Source organism: Triticum dicoccoides, chromosome 7A (genome assembly GCF_002162155.2).
Source record: "Triticum dicoccoides isolate Atlit2015 ecotype Zavitan chromosome 7A, WEW_v2.0, whole genome shotgun sequence".
Lineage (NCBI taxonomy): Eukaryota > Viridiplantae > Streptophyta > Magnoliopsida > Poales > Poaceae > Triticum > Triticum dicoccoides.
Genome location: NC_041392.1, coordinates 408,348,817 through 408,368,102, shown reverse-complemented (window position 1 = coordinate 408,368,102; position 19,286 = coordinate 408,348,817).

Here is a 19,286-nt window from a genome sequence, read left to right as displayed (position 1 = left end):
CGCCAAGAAAAACACATATCATGTGACGAATGAAAATATAGCTCCAAGTCAGGTTACCGATAATGTTGGAGACAAAAGAGTGGATGACTTCCGGGGCATCCCCAAGCTTAGTTGCTTGGATCTTCCTTGGATATTAACTTGGGGTTCCTTGGGCATCCCGAAGCTTAAGGTCTTGTCACTCCTTATTCTCCTCATATCGATGTCTCACCCAAAACTTCAAAACTTCAATCACACAAAACTTAACGGAACTTTGTGAGATAGGTTAGTATGATAAAGAGCAAACCATTTCACTTTGGTACTGTCAAAGAAAAGATTCATAATTGTTTCCATAAAATTCCTACTGTAGCATATCATTTCCACAATTCATATTGAGCAATATAAGCCATAGAAACTAGAAAACAAGCAAACTATGCATTGAAAATAGAATCTATAAAAAAAAGAACATTCTATAGTAATTTGTACTCCAACCATACTACTACTACTCCAAAGGTTCTGAAAATTAGGAAAACCTGGGCCATTTGTCTATTAATCTTCTGCAAAAAGAATCAGTATTTTATCACGCTTTAGTTAAAAATGAGAATTATTTTCCTGAGCGCGAAAGTTTCTGTTTTTCAGCAAGATCAAATCAACTATCACCATAGACCATCCCAAAGGCTATAGTTGGCACTTTACTGAAACGAAATCTATAAAACGTGATTACTACAGTAGCTTAATCATGTGAACACACAAAAACAGTAGGTATAAATGTTAGGTTGTCTCTCAACAAGCGCTTTTTCTTTAATTCCTTTTAAGCTAGGCATGATGATTTCAATGATGCTTGCATAAAAGATAAGAATTGAAACATAACAAGAGCATCATGATACACATGGAAAGCACATTTAAGACTAACCCACTTCCTATGCATAGGGATTTTGTGAGTAAAAAATCTATGGGAACAAGAATCAACTATCATAGGAAGGAAAAACAAGCATAACTTCAAGATTTCATCACATAGAGAAGAAACTTGATATTTTTGTAATATGTAAAAGCATATGGTCCTCTCTCATAATAATTTTTAGTAGAATCATAAATGAATTCAACAATATAACTATCACATAAAGCATTGTTTTCATGATACATAAGCATAGAAATTTTGTTACTCTCCACATAAGCAAATTTGTTCTCATGAATAGTAGCGGGAGCAAACTCAACAAAATAACTATCATGTGATTGAAAATTAAAATCACGATGACAAGTTTCATGGTTATCATTATTATTTATAGCATACATGTCATCACCATAATCATCATAGATAGCAACTTTGTTGTCATAGTCAATTGCGACCTCCTCCAAAATAGTGGATTCGTCACTAAATAAAGTCATGACCTCTCCAAATCTACTTTCATCAATATAATCATCATAAATAGGAGGCATGCAATCATTATAACAAATTTGCACATCTAATCTTGGGGGACTAAAAATATCATCTTCATCAAACATAGCATCTCCAAGCTTATGGCTTTGCATATCATTAGTATCATGGATATTCAAAGAATTTATACTAACAACATTGCAATCATGCCCATCATTCAAATATTTTGTACCAAACATTTTATTGACTTCTTCTTCTAACAACTGAGCACAATTTTCCGAACCATCATTTTCAAGAAAGATATTATAAAAATGATCATTAATATGATGCAACCTCAATTCCATTTTTATGTACTTTTCTTTGATAAACCAAGCTAGTGCTAAAATAAGTAATTAAAATATTCAATTGCAAGATCTAAAGATATACCTTCTTGCACTCACCTCCCCGGCAACGCCGCCAGAAAAGAGCTCCGTTGACGGGATGTGAGTGTCGCTTACCTAACCTATCCGGCAACGGCGCAAGAAAAGAGCTTGATGTCTACTAGGCAAATTGTTCTTGTAGACTTGGGTTGGGCCTCCAAGCGCAGAGTTTTGTAGGATAGTAGCAATTTTCCCTCAAGTGGATGACCTAAGGTTTATCAATCTGTAGGAGGCGTAGGATGAAGATAGTCTCTCTCAAACAACCCTGCAACCAAATAACAAAGAGTCTCTTGTGTCCCCAACACACCCAATACAATGGTAAATTGTATAGGTGCACTAGTTCGGCGAAGAGATGGTGATACAAGTGAAATATGGATGGTAGATATAGGTTTTTGTAATCTGAAAATACAAAAACAACAAGGTAACTAATGGTAAAAGTGAGCACAAACGGTATTGCAATGCTAGGAAACAAGGCCTAGGGTTCATACTTTCACCAGTGCAAGTTCTCTCAACAATAATAACATAATTGGATCATATAACTATCCCTCAACATGTAATGAAGATTCACTCCAAAGTTCCTATCTAGTGGAGAACATACGAAGAAGTCGTTTGTATGGTACGAAACCACCTCAAAGCTATTGTTTCAGATCGATCTATCCAAGAGTTCGTACTAAAATAACACCAAATAATTTTAGATTCATAATACTCAATCCAACACAAAAACCTCAAAGAGTGCCTCGAGATTTCTACCGAAGAAACGAAAGACGAGAACGTGCATCAACCCCTATGCATAGATTACCCCAATGTCACCGCGGGAATCCGCGAGTTGAATGCCAAAACACATATCAAGTGAATCAATACGATACCCCATTGTCACCACGAGTATTCATATGCAAGACATATATCAAGTGCTCTCAACTCCATAAAAGTATTCAATCCGATAAAAACAAAATCTCAAAGGGAAAATTCAATTTATCACAACAAGATAGAGAGGGGAAAACACCAAGATCATGACATCAAGATCCGCGATACATCAAGATCATCAAAGTCCGATTATATTAACAAAGTCCGCGATACATCAAGATCATGACATCTCAAGAACACGGGAGAGAGAGAGAGAGAGATTAAACACATAGCTACTGGTACAAACCCTCAGCCCCGAGGGTGGACTACTCCCTCCTCATTGTGGTGGCCGCCGGGATGATGAAGATGGCCACCGTTAATGATTCCCCCCTCCGACAGGGTGCCACAACGGGGTCTAGATTGGTTTCAGTGGCTACAGAGCCTTGCGGCGGTAGAACTTCTGATCTAGGGTTACCCCAAGGGTTTTTGGAATATCTGGAATTTTATAGGGCAAAGATGGGGTGCGAGAGGCCACCAAGGTGGGCACAACCTACCTACGCGCACCTGGGCGCCCAGGTGCGCCGTGGTGGGTTGAACCCCCCTCGAGCCCCCCCAGGTGCTGCTCTGGCCCGTCGGGAGTCTTCTGGTCCACAAAAAATCCACAAAAAGTTTCGCGGTGTTAGGACTCCGTTTGATATTGATTTCCCGTGATGTAAAAAAAAAGTAAAAAATAGTAACTCGCACTGGGCACTGGGTCAATAGGTTAGTCCCAAACAATGATATATAAAGTTGCTATAAAATGATTGTAAAACATCCAAGAATGATAATATAACGGCATGAATACTTCATAAATTATAGATACGTTGGAGGCGTATCAAATAACAGGGGGTGTGGTGAGTAGAGGGATGGCCTGGCCAGCGGCGGGAGTAGTAGGGGGCGGTGAGTCCTCTGCGGCAGCACAGCCGGGCACGAGAGGCAGGAGCAGGCGGCACGACCGGCGCTGGTTTGGGCGGCTGGAGCAAGAAGACCAGAGGTTGAAGAAACACTACGGCCGTTGGATGGACATTGTACGGTTAATGGAGCTAGAATCATTCATATTGACTAAGTTGACAAAGCCCTCCATCCGCGTCAGTAGGCCCACAAGTCAGCCTCCAACTATGGTGGGTCCCAGCTAGCAGGGGGACTATTTATTTTTCTGTGCATAATAAGGAGGCACTTCCTTGCATGCGAAGATATAGCTGGTGGGTGGGAGCTGTCAGCAGGGGGCATTTTTTCTTGAAATATAGAGTCCCTTCCAGTGGGTCCCAGCTGTTAGTTGGATGAATCAATATTTTGCGCGTAATAAGGAGGCATTTCCTTGTGTGCAGCCATGGACCCAACTGTCAGCCTCTCCACGTACAGTCCACTTCTGATGGTTGTCGTTCATTGACCAATTTGACCATGTTGTGCCAAGAGCACCAGGGCGGTGGACGACAGCGAGGCCTAGGAAGGGAACGACGCGGAGCGGGGTATGACTCGGCAGTACTTGCTCACACGGTGGGGAGTTTGAGGGTTACTGGTTCGGTTGCCGTCGCCGAAAAATAAAAGGAGGTGTGGGTGAGTAGAGGGATAGCCAGGCTAGGGATGCAATTATGGCGGGGACGTGAGGCCTGCCCGGTGGCACAGCCGGCCACGGGAGGCGGGAGCAGGTGGTTCCGCCGGCGCTGGTTTGGGCGGCTGGAGCAGGAAGATCAGAGACATAAGAAGCACAATTGCCGTTAGATTGGCATCTAACGGTCTAACGCTAGTAGAGTTGATTGTTGACTAAGTTTATTTTTTTGAGAAACCTTGTGTACGCATGAACTTAGTAGGCCCACAAGTCGGCCTCCAAATCTGTGGCAGACAACATAGAGCCCATTTGCTATTTTTTTTAATAATTTGCAGCCCATTTGCTAATTCATAAGGAATTTATTAAATCCCATTTTCTTCCCAAGACCACGGTCAAAATGTTCAACCTTATTTTGCATATTTCAGTGGAGTCCGAACTGTTGTAATCCCAAAATGATAAACATTTATTTTTTAAGAATTTATTGATTTGCCAAAAAGATCGTTTTTTTGTAAGCAAATAAGACATGGGACAATTGAGTTGGTTTAAGGGAAAACCAGTGGTAAAAAATCAGCGCTGGAGGGAAAACAACAAAAAATAAGGATGTAAATATGAAAAGGGAACATTATTTATTTTTAATATAATGATACATGTATATGAACTAGTAAAACTATAGGTAGAGATTAGAAAACGGAAGTAGGCCATGGAGTTTCAAGAGTTAAATAGAACTGTGTTGTGTGTTTGATTGAGTAAAAAAATAGCTTGCGGATGTTTCTAAGAGAAAATATAACTAAAGCTGGCGGGCCAGAGGCCAGTAGATACTGTCGGCGTTCTGGGAACGGGGGTCCCCAGACTTGCCTGCCTGCGGCCTGCGGCGTGGCTCAAGTGGGGGCCCAGCGCGGCCCATCTTCATCAGCTCAAGCTCAAGACCCTTGTGAGGGGCCAAGCCTCGCGGGGCAGATGACAGAAAGCTCCCTCAGAGGCAGCCTCATCAGGCACGCTCACGAGGAGGCGGAGAGATCAAGGTAGGGGTACCTGCGAGGAGCCCGTGACGCAAGCCATGACGATCGAGACCAGGCGGGCGCCAGGCGGGCGCCGGCCTGCGCACTGTCCTTGTTTCCCCGTTGGTGCAAAGGGGGCAAGCACAGGCCAAGGCATCGGACAAAGGTTACCATTCTAGTGCAACGAGACCAAGACCAGCAGAGCGGCACGACGGAGGTCACCGTGGAGCCCAAGACGGTGTCATAACCAGTGCTTTTGGCAGCCGAAGACGACCTTTGGTTAGGATAACTTGTACTAGATGTTCCCCTTCAAAATGGCCAATTGTTGGCGCCCTTCCCGCTCATTATTTGGGGAGGGGCCCAGGGCCTCAATAAATAGAGCTAGCCACCACAGAGTAGGAAAGAAGAGATGGACACACCTAGACATCTAGAGTTCTGATAGAGCCCTAGCAGAGAGAGAGAGGCGACTCAACTCACCCAAGCAGTTCATCGCACCAGCTCAAGAACACCTCTCGCGAGGTTGTTCTTCCCTTGTACTGTTCATCATCAGCCCCTGAGGCAATCCACCACACCACACACATGAGTAGGGTATTACACCACAACGGTGGCCCGAACCAGTATAAACCTCGTGTCCTTTTGTTGTTCGTTCTTTCCATCTTAGATCACACGAGGAGATTGGACGTAGATCAATAGGGGAGAGATCTCCGTGTGCACCCCAGTGTTCCAACCTCAAGGGTCTGCCAGAACCCGAAATCCGACATTTGGCACGACAGGTAGGGGTGCGCCGGAATCTTTCTTCCGCTGTTCATGTGCGATCTCCCGTCGTGTCCATGGCTGACGCTCGTCGGGCTCGCGCCGAGCGCCGAGCTGCTCTCACCACCCGCGTCGCCCTTACGGCGCCCGTCGGCGTACGCCCTCGTCGTTCCCCGTCGCCTGCCGCCAACGCCGCCACCGGCCCGGCGGGGAACGAGCAGCAGGCCTCATCCCAGCATCTTTTAGTACGGTGGGAGGGCCGCACCGCCACACCGTCGCTGACTCCAGCCGCTTCGTCGTCCCACGCCCGTCGCGCCCCCACGGACGCGGACGCCGCGCTGCTCCTAGCGAGAGAGCTCTTGCACTACCGCCCCGTCGACGACCTCTACGAGGACTGGCTCGCCCGCATCACCGAGCTCGTCAGCGCTGCGGGGGGCTCCCCCTTGCCGTCCCTCTCGCTACCTCACCCACCATTCCGCGCAGGAGGCGAAGATCATGAGGTGCCTCCACCACCTCCTCCCCAAGAAGGCGCCCTGGCTCCAAGGCGCGCAGCCCCAGGGCGAGACCCTCCGTGTCCGGCGCCTGCACAGCAAGAAAGGAGCTGCCAAGAGATCCCTCGCCCCCAAGAAGGTGCTCGCGCGCTCCCAGTGCTGGCGCGCCAAGATCGTGTCCCTGCACCTCCACGCCAAGACCCCGCGCTACTCCAAGCGGCGGCGCACGGTAATCCCCAGGAACAAGCCCATCACCAGCAAAAGGCGCCGGTGGCCACGGCAGACTGCCGTGCCCTCACCCCCGAGCTACGCGGCGTCGCATGGCCAAGCAAGTTCAAGCCTGACCTGCCCCCTCGCTACGATGGCACGATGGACCCCGCGGAGTTCCTACAGCTCTACGAGCTATGCATCAAAGCCACCAACGGAGATGAAAGGGTCATGGCGAACTGGTTTCCCATGGCGCTCAAGGACAGGGCCCGCACCTTGCTCCTGAACTTGGCTCCTGGCATGATCTCCTCCTAGGAAGATATGCGCACTCGCTTCATCGCCAACTTCCAGGGCACTCACGACCGGCCCCCGGTCGTGAGCGATCTGCGCCGCATCAAGCAGCAGCAAGGGGAAACCCTGGATAAATACATCCAGCGCTTCAACAACGCTCGCCTCAAGATCCCCAAGGTGACTGAAGAACCCATCATCTTGGCCTTCTCCGATGGCGTATGCGACATCAAGATGAAGGAGGAGCTAGAAATCCATGAAGACCTATGCTCATCCCTAGAGCTATTCAACTTGGCGACCAAGTGCGCCAGGGCTGAGGAAGGGCGCCTTTCCCTCCTCGAACTCCTGGCTGCCGACGCAGAAGAGAAGAAGCCCAAGGCCAAGGGCGTGAAGCGCAAGGGGGCTGTTGTGCTAGCAGCGGAACCAGACACCAAGCAAGGCAGGGATCAGCCTGAGTCATCCAAGGGCAGCCGGTACTGCGTGTACCACGACCTCCACACCCACAACACTAACGAATGTCAAGAGCTCAGGGCCGTGAGAGATGGACGTGTCGACCGACGCCCCGAGCGCAACGGTAGGGGCTATGGCCGAGGAGGAGGAAGAGGTGGTGGATGATGGGAAGACCGTGGCCCTCGCCAAGGGTGGCGGGACCGACCTGCGAGGATCGCTGGCAGGACCAGCCTCGCGAGGGAGGCTGGAAAGATCAGCCTCGTGAGGATCGCCCGTGCGGCAACGCGGGCCTTCCTCCTCTGCCGCCACTGCCGGGGAGGAACGAAGACCAACATCAAGACGAGGGGGCTGGGGGCTTTCAGGAGCCGCACGCAATCGCTTGCATCTTGGGTGGAGCGCAGGCCCCAGCCTCACAGCGCATCTTCAAGCAGTTTGCTCGCGGGGTGAATGGAGTCCTCCCCAAGCTTGAGGACACGCGCCCTCTCAGGTGGTCTGCGTGCGCTATCACGTTCAGCTCAGCAGATCAGCTCAAGTGCGCGGCAATGGCCGGAGTCCTCCCGATGCTTTCCTCCCCAGTCATCAGCAACATGCAGGTCACCAGGACCCTCATTGATGGCGGAATAGGACTCAACGTCCTGTTCGTCGAGACGTTCGACAATCTTCAAGTGCCGTACGATCAGCTTCAGCCGACCAAGACCTTCTCAGGAGTTACTGACGGTTACAATGTTCCCATAGGGCAGGTTTGCCTTCCAGTCACCTTCGGGCAGCGCAACAACTACCGCACCGAGCTCATCGACTTTGATGTCGCCCACATCCGCCTGCCATACAATGCCATCCTCGGGTACCCAGCCCTGGCCAAGTTCATGGCAGTGACTCACCATGGATATAATGTCCTCAAGATGCCAGGAAGCAGTGGAGTCATCACCGTACCCTGTGAAGAAAGGGACGCAGTGTGTTCACTTGAGCGCGTGTTCCAAGCCGCGGCAATCGAAGACCCAAACCACAGAAACGGAAGACTTCCCGAGGCGACCCTTAAGAAGAAGAATGTTTCGCCTGGCCCAAGCCATAAGGAGGCAGGCGCCTCCGGAGGTGTTGCGCCAGGATCTGCGCCCAATCAGGGAGCACCACCCTCTCTCGCATAGGAAGGCGCACCCGGCGCCCTCCTCAGGCAGGGCTCGGGGGCTCTTTCTTGGAGAGCCACTGACTTTGCCAAGGTCGCGAGGGAGGCGCTCGGGCACCACTTGGAGGGGTGCTTCCAGGCACGTTTCCCTCGAGAAGGTACAAGGCAAGGAAGACCAAACCCTCAGGAGTTCATCGCAAGAAACACCCAGGAGCTACAGGAGTCGAAAGTCATGTGCGGCAGCCGCTGCTTGCCCGCCGTAGCCCCACATCCAGGCGAGGATGGTGGGCTGCGCGTCTGCATCGACGTGCCAGGGCTCAACCGAGCCGCGTCTCAGGAGCGCCTCTGGCCTTCGCACGTGGGGCGTTGTGAGGGTCCACCTGACAGCTATGTTCGCATGCCTTTCGGCCTGCCGAATGCGGTCGCCGCTTATCAGCACCTGCTGAGGAGCATTCTGGAGGCTCAGGAGGTCAGGCATTGTGCGGTCCTGGCGGAGATGGAGATGGCCCTCGGAAACCCACATGTGCCCCCGAAGCCTCCCGAGACTCCTGGGCCTGGGGGCTCGTGAGGGTCGACGTCATCATCATGCATCGCCCACTTCTTCAACATCACTTCGTCTTCAACAGCACCAGGTGACATCTTTCTAAGTTCGGTTTTTAGCTGGGAGCGCCCACAGGGCCGCATCATTCCCAGGTCGCGTGGGTCCGTCCCTGCGGCATGTATCTTTTTTGCTTATGCTCTTTACTTACCTTGTTGGGGGTGCCCCTTGGGCTGCATCATCCCTGAGCTGCTCGGGCCTGGCCCAGCGGCGTTTGCTTTTCTCGCGTCTATTTAAAATGAATTTGCTCTTTCATGCTTAATTGTCACCTGCTTCTCATCGTGGACTTCTCCGCATTCATGCAAAGTGCTTGCACATTAAAAGGGGGGTACCTGAGCATCATGACTCATGGGCTCCTACTGGCTCTCCAACCCTCACCCCCTGGCCTTGACCCACGGCATCACGACCTGTCATACCAGCGGCGGCTGAGCTAGCTCGAGGGCTAGGACCTGAGGACGTAGAGCATTTGCATTCTAACCACCCTGCAGGAACACACCATTGATAAAGGCCCATAGCCAGGCGCAACCCGCCTCGAGGTAGGGGCTCGTGAGTCCCGCGCTGGCTCATGAGTGCCCAGATACACCTCTCCTAGCCCTACCGTGCCGGCCACGTGTCAGGGCGGGTCTGTACACGCCCCGGGGGCTCCTCCTGGAGGGGAGACCCCTCCCACGTACCAGTGGAAGCACCATGCTTTGTGCTGGCTGACGACACTGCCAAGGAGTGGCTATGCCCATACACATACGGAAGCGGTATGCTCCGCGCTGGTGATAAACAACTGAGGGCGGCCTACGGCCATACCAACCTCAGGGAGCCCAGAGCTTAGTGTTCGACACCATCACAACGCCTCCCCTCGGGAGCGCCGCGTGAGGGGGCTGGACACGGGGGCTACTCCCGGGCCTTGCCCGAGTGCACGCCACCCAGCCAGGTCCCTCGGACCTGGTCGTCATGCGCCCCTCCCCGAGCAGAGCCAAGGTATGGAAACCCGTTTGAACGTCAAGGGGGACTCCTGAGCATCGCGACTCAGGAGCCTAACTTGTCCCGTAGCCCCTCACTCCTTAGTCCCGTCCTGGTTTCCGGTCGGGGCTAATGCTGGGTGAGGTATGCGCGGGGCCGGGCCTTGCCGACGCAGAACGACCAATCCACTCCTCGTTCCCCCCTTTCCTACTTGTTGCTTGCGCGTCAAGGGGGACTCCTGAGCATCAAGACTCAGGAGCCTAACTTGCCACGTAGCCCCTCGCTCCTTAGTCCCGTCCCGGTTTCCGGTCGGGGCTAACGCTGGGTGAGGTATGCGCGGGGCCGGGCCCTGCCGACGTTGAGCGCGAGCAAGTAGGGGAGAAAAATGAAAATTCTAGGAAATTCAAAGCAAATATTACAAGCCATAGATTGTTTCACAACGTCAAACACAAGTTTAAATGCCTCCGCGAGGCATGGTGCATGTTGCAGGAATAAAAACAGGACGGAAGCCGCGAAGGGATCACTCTCCAGTGGCGCCCCCGCCTGTGGTGGAGTCACGCTGGACGACTCCGCCTCCTGGGGCCGTGGAGCTGGCGGCACCGTGCCCGGGCAAGATGCTGAAGGCACAGAACCTTTCACGGCCTCAGTGGCAGCGGCAGCAAGGTCGCTGCTCACGGGTGCCAGCAGGCTGTCGAAGTCGACGTCGGGGTCGCGCAGGTAGACGTGGCTGAGGACATGCGTCAGTGCCGTAGAAGACAGGGCACGCGCCTCGGCCTCGGCCGTGGGGCCAAGGCCGTCTACGAAATCTTCAAGCGCACGGACCAAGAAGGGAAGCAGCTTGGTGGGGCCGTCCTCCGCACCGGCCAACGGCTCCTCCAAGCCGCTCTTGTAAAGCGTCTTCAGCGTGGCACGATCCTTCTTCTCCATCTCCGCGAAGGCCACCCGATCCTCCGCCAGGACCTTCGCCTTGGCGTCTAGCTCAGTCCTCTCCGCCTGCAGCGACCGCTCCAGCGTCTCCAATCGGCCGTAGCGATCATCAAGCTTAACGTCCCAGTCCTTGACGGCAGCCTCCCGAGCCTTCATCTCCTTCTCTTTCTCCTGGCGGCCGTGGACCTCCTTGGCGAGCTCGTCGCGCAGGCCTTGCAGCTCGCTCTCCAGCGCCTCGCAGCAAGCCTTGGCAGCCGCAGCGTCACCCAGCGCAGCATCGAGAGCGGCCTTGGCTTGGTTGGCGGCCTGCTTCTCCCCATCGGAGGCCGACACGACCTGGCTCAGCACTGCTCGGACGGAGGCAGCGGAACGGGCCGAGCCGGAAGCTAGCTCCAGGCGCCCGGCCACTAGGCGAGGGTCCGCGCTCAGAAGATCCTCCCACAGCTGGCTCAGTTCGCTGGCAACATGGTCCAGGACGGCGGCAGAGGGAACAGAAGAAGCAGGAACTGGCGGAGCAAGCGAAGAGGACAACAGCGTGATCACGGCTTGGCTGGAAGGACCCCCCTGGGCCTTGGCTGCCCCGGCTGCAGCATCGAGCGCAGTCGACTCCAAGGTCAGCGGGGCCACGGGGGCTGACTCCTCGCCGAGGCATCCCAGTCGACCTCGCGAGGACGACCGGGCAGGGGAGGCGCGAGGCTCGCCATCTTCCTCCCCAGCGGACGAAGGCGCCGCCCCGGTAGATGGACTCGCCCCAAGCAGCGCCGTAGAAGCCCCTCTCAATCTCTTCGACGCAGGCGCCAGCCTGACAAAGAATATGGACGTCAAGCCTCGGCGGCAGAAACCAAGCAAAGCACGAATCAAGCACTTACTAGTTGTCGCTCGCGAACTCAAGCAACCTCCGGCCAAACATGAAGCCCGAGAGCCGACAGCTGGTGTCAGCCTCGGGAGGCCCGGGAGCAGAGGGCACGTCAGGAGGGCTGGAGCTAGCCCCAAACCGCCCTGTCACCAGAGCAGACCCTGGGGGAACCAGCCCCGACCTGCCCTTCCTTGTGACCAAGGGAGAGTCCTCCCCTCCTCGCCTGGCACCGGCCTCGTCGTCGTCCGGCATGGAGCGGAGCGCCTGGGACCTGCGCCAAGGGAAAGACTCCCTCGACTCCTCGCCAGTCGCCTCAGAGTCAGACTCTTCCTCCTCCGCCTCTTCTTCCCCCTCGCTCCCGCTTGAGCTGTCGGAGGACACGTTCACCATCACCAGCGCCGCAAGACCCTCGGGAGCTTCCGCGGGCACCAGCCCCTCACCATTGAAGGTGGGCATGGCGTTCACCACCTGCTCCCAGTCGTCACGAAGGGACAGGGGGACGGGGGCACCCACCGGCTTTGCCACGTCTCCCCCAACCAAGGAATGGAGGGCTGCGACCGGATTCTCGTCGGTCAGGGACTCAGAGCATAGGCGCAAGGTGGCGTCCGCTTCCCCAAGCCTCCGTAACGGGAGTGAGTGCTCCTGGAGTGGAGCCACCCGGTGCTCCAAGAACTCCCTCAGGAGCGTGGCCCCGGTCAGCTTCGTCGCCCCCAAGTTGCTTGGCCTCAGGTCCGCGTTCATCCTCTTCAGCACCGCCTTCGCATGGGGGTCGACGAGCTCGGCGTGGGACCACGCATCGACAGCCTTGGGCTGCCATGTAGGCAACACCAGACGGGGGTGGAGGCGCCCGACATCCACCATGACCCACTTGCTCCGGAAGCCTTCGATTCTCTTCCCAGGCTTCGAGATAGCATTGGAATTGGAGTATGCTGTCGGCGTTCTGGGAACGGGGGTCCCCAGACTTGCCTGCCTGCGGCCTGCGGCGTGGCTCAAAAGGGGGTCCAGCACGGCCCATCTTCATCAACACAAACCCAAGACCCTCGCGAGGGGCCAAACCTCACGAGGCGGACGACGCGAAGCTTCCTCAGGCACGGCCTCGTCAGGCTGGCTCACGAGGAGGCGGAGAGATCAAGGCGGGGTACCTCACGATGTGCCCATGACGCAAGCCATGACGACTCAGGGCGCCAGGCGGGTGCCAGCCCGCGCAGCGTCCTCCTTTCCTCTTTGGTGCAAAGGGGGCAAGCACAGCCGCGGAGTACCGAGGCATCAGGCAAAGGTTGCCATTTCGGTGCAACGAGACCAAGACCAGGAGGACTACGAGACGGAGGTCACCGTGGAGACCAAGACGGCGTCATCCCCAGAGCTTTGCGCAGGCGAAGACCGCTTTTGTCAGGATAGCTGATACTTGTTGTCCCCCTTCAAATTAGCTCGCCATTGTTGGCTCCCTTCCCGCTCAATATGTGGGAAGAGGACCAGGGCCTCTATAAATAGGACCAGCCACCCACACAGCAAAAGGAGGTTAGTAGGTCAGGGAGAGAGAGAGAGAGAAAGGTGGTTGAACTCCTCCCAGTAGTTCATCACCTCAGCCAAGAACAGACCCTCGCGAGGCTGTTCTTCCTTGTATTGTTCATCATCATCAGCCCAAGAGGAAATCCACCACACCACACACTGGAGTAGGGTATTACACCACAACGGTGGCCCGAACCAGTATAAACCATGTGTCTCTTGTGTTGTTCTTTCCTTAGTTTAGATCCTAGCATGGCGGAGGGGTGCAGGAAGGTAGGAGGCGAAATCTCCGCGCGCACCCCAGTGTTCGAACCTCAAGGGTCTGCCGGAACCCGAAATCCGACATTTGGCGCGCCAGGTAGGGGTGCGCCAGAATTCGTCTTCCACCGCTCCGTGCCCCGTCGCGCCGTCATCACCATGCCCGGCGACCAGGAGGGCAACCCAGACCCATGGGCGGCATGGCCCGCCCACGCAGAGCCCTCGCCTCAGGCGACCCCGTGCCTCAGGCAGCTCGTGGTCCGCAGGGCGCTGCGGGCCGCGGGCGACGTGGACAAGCTTCGGCAGCTCTCACACCGCGGCAGGCGCGGTCGGCAGCAAGGGCCTCCAATCACGCCGCGACCACAACACCGTACACCCGCCGGGAGTAGGCGAACTCGAGGGCCGCGCTCACCGTGGCTCGAGAGCTGCTGCAGTGCAGACTGCTGGAGGGCGGCCGCGACGTGCTACTGGAGCGGGTGGCAGAGCTCCTGGGCTTCGCCGCCTCGGGGGCTCTCCCCTTCTGCACCCAGCTCCCATCTCCAACCCAGGACGGCCCACGCGGGGGCCCCGCGTGCGCCCGCGGGCTCCAAGGCTACACCAACACCAGCGAGGCTGTCAGCACCGGACCGGCAACGGCGCAGCCCCCGCTCCTGGTCCGCGAAGAAGAAGGGCTCGACGCGACCCGCGGCCCCAGTGGACAGTCGCGCTGCCACCCCACGGTAGGCGCGTCAGGCAGGACCGTGTGGCACGCAGAGCACTACGGCGTGGCCTTCGGGGTGGCGGCGCCAGAGGAATACGTGCCCCTCATGATGGATCAAGGACACTCACACGAGGGCGAGCCATGCTTGCTCCTCGGCCCGAGCCGGGGGGACAAGGCGGCAGAAGCTGAGCCCTTCCAGGAGTCTTGGGACGGTCCCACTGGGCACGCTGGAAGCAGCGATTATCGGGTACCGCTAATTCTTCAGCAGGCATACGCTAACCATGGATCGCAGGAGGTGCAAGTTGCCACAGTGGGCAGCTGCCCCGCTCCCACAGCCTCCTACCTCTCGGGAGGAGGACGCAGAGGGCTGCAGGAGAGGGGCAGGGATTCGACATCACCACCGCGGCGTTCGGAGCAAGGTGTTCTCAGGAGGTAGGCCCTCCACTGGGGAGGTTCCCCAGGGCCTGCCCCCGGCGGAGGACCCGTGGTCGTCGGGGGAACCGCTGGCGACCGCTCTACCCCATCAGCGGCGTCCTGGTTTCCGGTCGTCGTTGATGGCACTAGAGTGTGGCGCAAGGCGGGGCCCTCATCTGGCGATATGAAGCAAGGCCAGTACCTGTGAAGAAGAACCAGTTCTTGTGAAGCTCGCCGCCCCGTGACACTCTCACGTAATAATGAGTGGGGCTGTACACGCCCTGGAGTCTCAGGGGTGCTGACCTCAGGCCCTGGGGCTCCCTCCCACGCCCAGTGGCAGCACTTAGCTCCGCGCTGGTGAGAAGACGTCCAAGACTAGACTAGGTGCCGGACGCGGCCTTTTGTTTGCTTTCGTTGCTCTTCCCTTGGTTGTCGCTTTCCCCTGCTGGATTCAAGTTGGATTCGAATTTGAGATTTGCGTGTGTTCGGGGAGGGGTGCTTAGTCTCGTTCGAGCAATTTCTCGCGTTTTGGTTACCGCTTCGCCTCAGCCGCCTCCCCTCGCGAGCCCCTCGCGAGTCGGGTCAGGCCTAGCTTGCGTGCAGCCCAGACTGCCGCCGCCGCATCCTCTCAGGAGGGTGTTTTACTGCAGATCCTACGGATTCAATCAGGGGACACTCAGGATACCACAACCCCCGTGGGTTGCCTCAGGGCCAGCGCGGAACAAAGGTATACTAGCCGACCAGTGCGTCGCTTAAGCTAGCCACTTGGTGTGGGCGCATGGGCGATATGGCTTCTACTGATACGATAAACACAAGTTTTACATGAGGGCCCCCCCCCCTCCAAAATGCTCTCACAGTCATCAGGCCAAAACCCGAGTTCTATTCATGCAGGGTAAGGAAGCAGGAACGATGTACAGTCACTCGGGCGAATCCCCCAATGCGTCCTCAGGAGCACCACCAGGGCCGTTGCTGGTGCCACTGAACTCGCCATCGCTGTCCGCGTCGCCGCCAGTGGCGTCAGGGCCGCCCATCGCGCCGCCCTCGTCGGCCGCCACGATCGCATCATCGTTATCCGAGGCAAAGGCCCTGATAAGAGCGTCCACATTGTCCTCCACCCAGTGCGCCAGGTCGCCTCGGACAGCCTGGGGGACTGGGGCGATGGCGGCATCAAAATCAAAATGGGGATCCATGTTCCAGAGGTGACTGAAGACGCGAGAAAAGGCGCGCCTGAGTAGGAAGCGGCTCCTCTCCTCCACCAACCTGTCAGCCCTGGTCGACCTCGCCTCCAGCTGCGTCACCACATCAGTGAAGAACTCCCGCGTAGTTGATTGTGTGCGGCTCACCGACGGCCTCCTCGCAGATGTTGCCCAAGGCCGCGTTGGCTCTCTCCCAGAGAGTGGTGAGCATGGGGCCGTGCTCATGCTCCAAGATCCGCCGCTGACGTATCTCATCCGCATTCTGACACGCGACGGCCTCGGCCTCCTCCACACGCTGGCGAAGAAGGACCACATCAGCCTGGGAGTTGGTTAACTCACCTCGCGCCACCTCAAGGGCGGCCCGGGAAGCATCGGCCGCCGCACCGCCTCCTCTAGCTTGGCCCTCAAAGCGGCAGTCCTGCCTTCAGCTTCGGCCCGGTTCAACCCCAGCTTCTCTTTGAACTCGTGCTCGAGGTTCAAATGCGCCATCGCCACTCGACGTCCAACCTCCTCCAGGACGCGGGCTTCCTGTGCAGCAACATCATCCTCCGCCTGCGTCACCAAGCGCTCCCTCATCTCCAGACGCTCGTACTCGCGGGTACGTTCGGCGGCTTCCAGTGTCAGCACCTCCTCACGCTTCTGGAGCTCTGCTGAGTCGCCAGAGGCCACCTTCATCAACGCGAGGGCTGCCTCGCGCAGCTCCACCTGCTCCTCCAGCGAGTGGCACCAGGCCAGAAGCTCCCGAGCCCACTCCTCCGCAGCCATTCGCCGCCGGTCAGCTTCCCGAGCCTCCTCAGCGGCCCAAGATCGGGCCTCCCGAGAGGCCACCAACGCCGCCTTGGCCTCTGCTTCATCAATATCACTCTCACGGCGCGCAATGGCGATGGCGCCCTCCAGCTCGCGCCTCTCTGCAGCCAGGCGCAGGCCCTCGGCCTCAAGGCGCGCGTCTTCATCAGCAAGCTCCTCACCAAGCAGGCTCACTACGTCTGTCGCCCTTCGAAGGAATCCTTGGTGGAAAGCGCGACGCTCCCAGGCGCGCTCGAGCACATTCCATCATCCGCCCCGTGCAAGCGTCGGGGGCCGTGAGTCAGCACTCCCCCTCTAGGCTGGGGGCTAGGGGCTGGCACCCTCGCGACGGCCGGGCACGCCGCATCAGAAGCCCGGCCTGGGGCTAGCTCGTCCTCAGGAGAAGAGAGCAAGAAGCGCCTCAGCCGATCGCAGTTCACGACCAGGCGAGAGGCCCATGGTAGGCTGGCTATGCCACGAGAAGGCCCGCGAAGGAGGATCGCGAGGTGCACGCGGCCACGGTGCGCCTCGGGATGGTTCACCTCTTCGATCGCCCTCACCACAAGGGCTCCGCTGCTCGGAGCGCTCGAGGACGGTGGAGGGGGCGAAGCCAAGGGGGACGGCTCCTCAGCTGTCTCCGCAAGCTCGGCTGGAAGGGGCCTGTGGAGAAAGGGTCAGTACAAGTAACAGAAGGATCGGGAGCCGGGAAAGGAAAAGGCTTACTCATCAGTGGCGAAGTACTTCCTACGCTTCAGCAAGCGACAAGGATAATCGTCGCCCAGGGCCTCCCTTTTCTTTCGGAGAGCCTCGAAGTTCACGCGGAAGCGGCCCAAGAGTTGGGCGCATGGATCAACCTTCGGCGAAGACGGAGCGGCAAGGCGATCTGCGGCAGAGGCGCCTGCCCGATGTGCGCTGCCAATCGCCTCCCCAAGAGACGCAGCTGGAGCCTCAGGGGCCCCAGTCGCAGGCACTGAGGGAAGCTGCTCGCCACCCTCAGCGTCAGCGGCATGGGCCCCAAGAGCTGCTTCCTCACGAGCCTCGCCTGGCACTGTCGCCGCACCGGGAGCCCCCTCGGCCTCTGGCGCCTCGTGCCTCCCTGCTCCGCCACTCGAGGATGAGCCGCCTTGGCCGACTGGTAGGGCAGTCACCATCACTGGGTTCTTGCGAGGCCCCTGAAGGCCGGCGGGGCGCGGCCCCCACTCATCAAGGACAGGCATCTGCTTCAGAAAGTCGCCCCTGCTCTGGCACAGGTACAGCAAGGCCCCTCCCCGCCGGACGCTGCCGGGGTTGGGGTCCCCAGCCAGGGTCAAGAGCGCCGACCTCAGCACCTCAGGAGTCAGGTCCTCTTCCTGGAGCCTTATACGATCCTCGCGCCCACGGAAGGCCCACATCCAGCAAGAGTGGCGTTGAAGAGGAGCAACGCGGCATAGCAGGAACTCCTTCACCACCTTGGGCGCTGTCACGCCAAGCGACCTCAAGAGCGCGAAGCGGCGCCAGACGAAGACGAGCCAGGGGCTCTCAAGTGTCTCCTGGCCCCAGCCCGAATTGGGGATGGCAGGCGAGGTCGGCTCCAATAGCAGGGGGCTGGGCACCCCTGCGTCCACATACAGCCACCGCTCGCGGAACCCGACCGCGGGCAGGGAAAGCTTTAAGTCAATCCCAGAGGCCGCCGTCTCAGGCGCGGCAACGAAGCTCACACAAGCCCAGCATTGGGTAGGGTCAACAAGATGCAACGAGAAGAAGTGGCGTAGCAGGGCAATCGAAGGAGGGATGCCCACCATAGCTTCGCAAACAAAGGCAAAGACCGAAAGGAGGGTGATGGATTCAGGACCCAGATGCGTCATGTCGATCTGATAGTGGGAAAGCACGGCGTTGAAGAAATCAGAAAAGGGGGGAACCAGACCCGCCCACAGGGCATCGGCAAGATATGGGACCTCGGTGGCTGTCCTATCGATGGAGAAGTGGGACGCGGGCCAAGCCGTTGTCCTCCCGCATTCATTGAAGATGGTGGCCAGAGCCAAGCTGACCTTGCCCAAGCCCTCGGTGGGGGGCCGCCGACGGCGGCGGGCAAGGCGGGGATACGGGTTTCTTCCCTCTCCCCTTCTTCGTCGGAGCCATGGCGATGGGAAGGGGGGGAGGGAGGCTCGAGATTGAGTTGAAAACAGAAACCGGAGTTCGAGCGGAGGAAGGACAGAGGGTGCTCGAGCGATAAAAGGGGAACGGCTGTGTACGACTACGAGTCCACCTAGCACGGCACAAGATAAGGAGGGCGTGGGGGAACAGTGCCGCCCACGTCCAATCAACCGCCACACGGTGCCCAAGGCCGCAGGCTGTTAGGGCCCGTGGCGCTTCGCTCTTGCCCTTCCGCCTCCCTGCACGGCCAAGGCCGGGCGCGCCTTGGGCCCGGGGGCTACTGTCGGTGTTCTAGGAACGGGGGTCCCCAGACTTGCCTGCCTGCGGCCTGCGGCGTGGCTCAAAAGGGGGTCCAGCACGGCCCATCTTCATCAACACAAACCCAAGACCCTCGCGAGGGGCCAAGCCTCGCGAGGCGGATGAGGTGAAGCTTCCTCAGGCACGGCCACG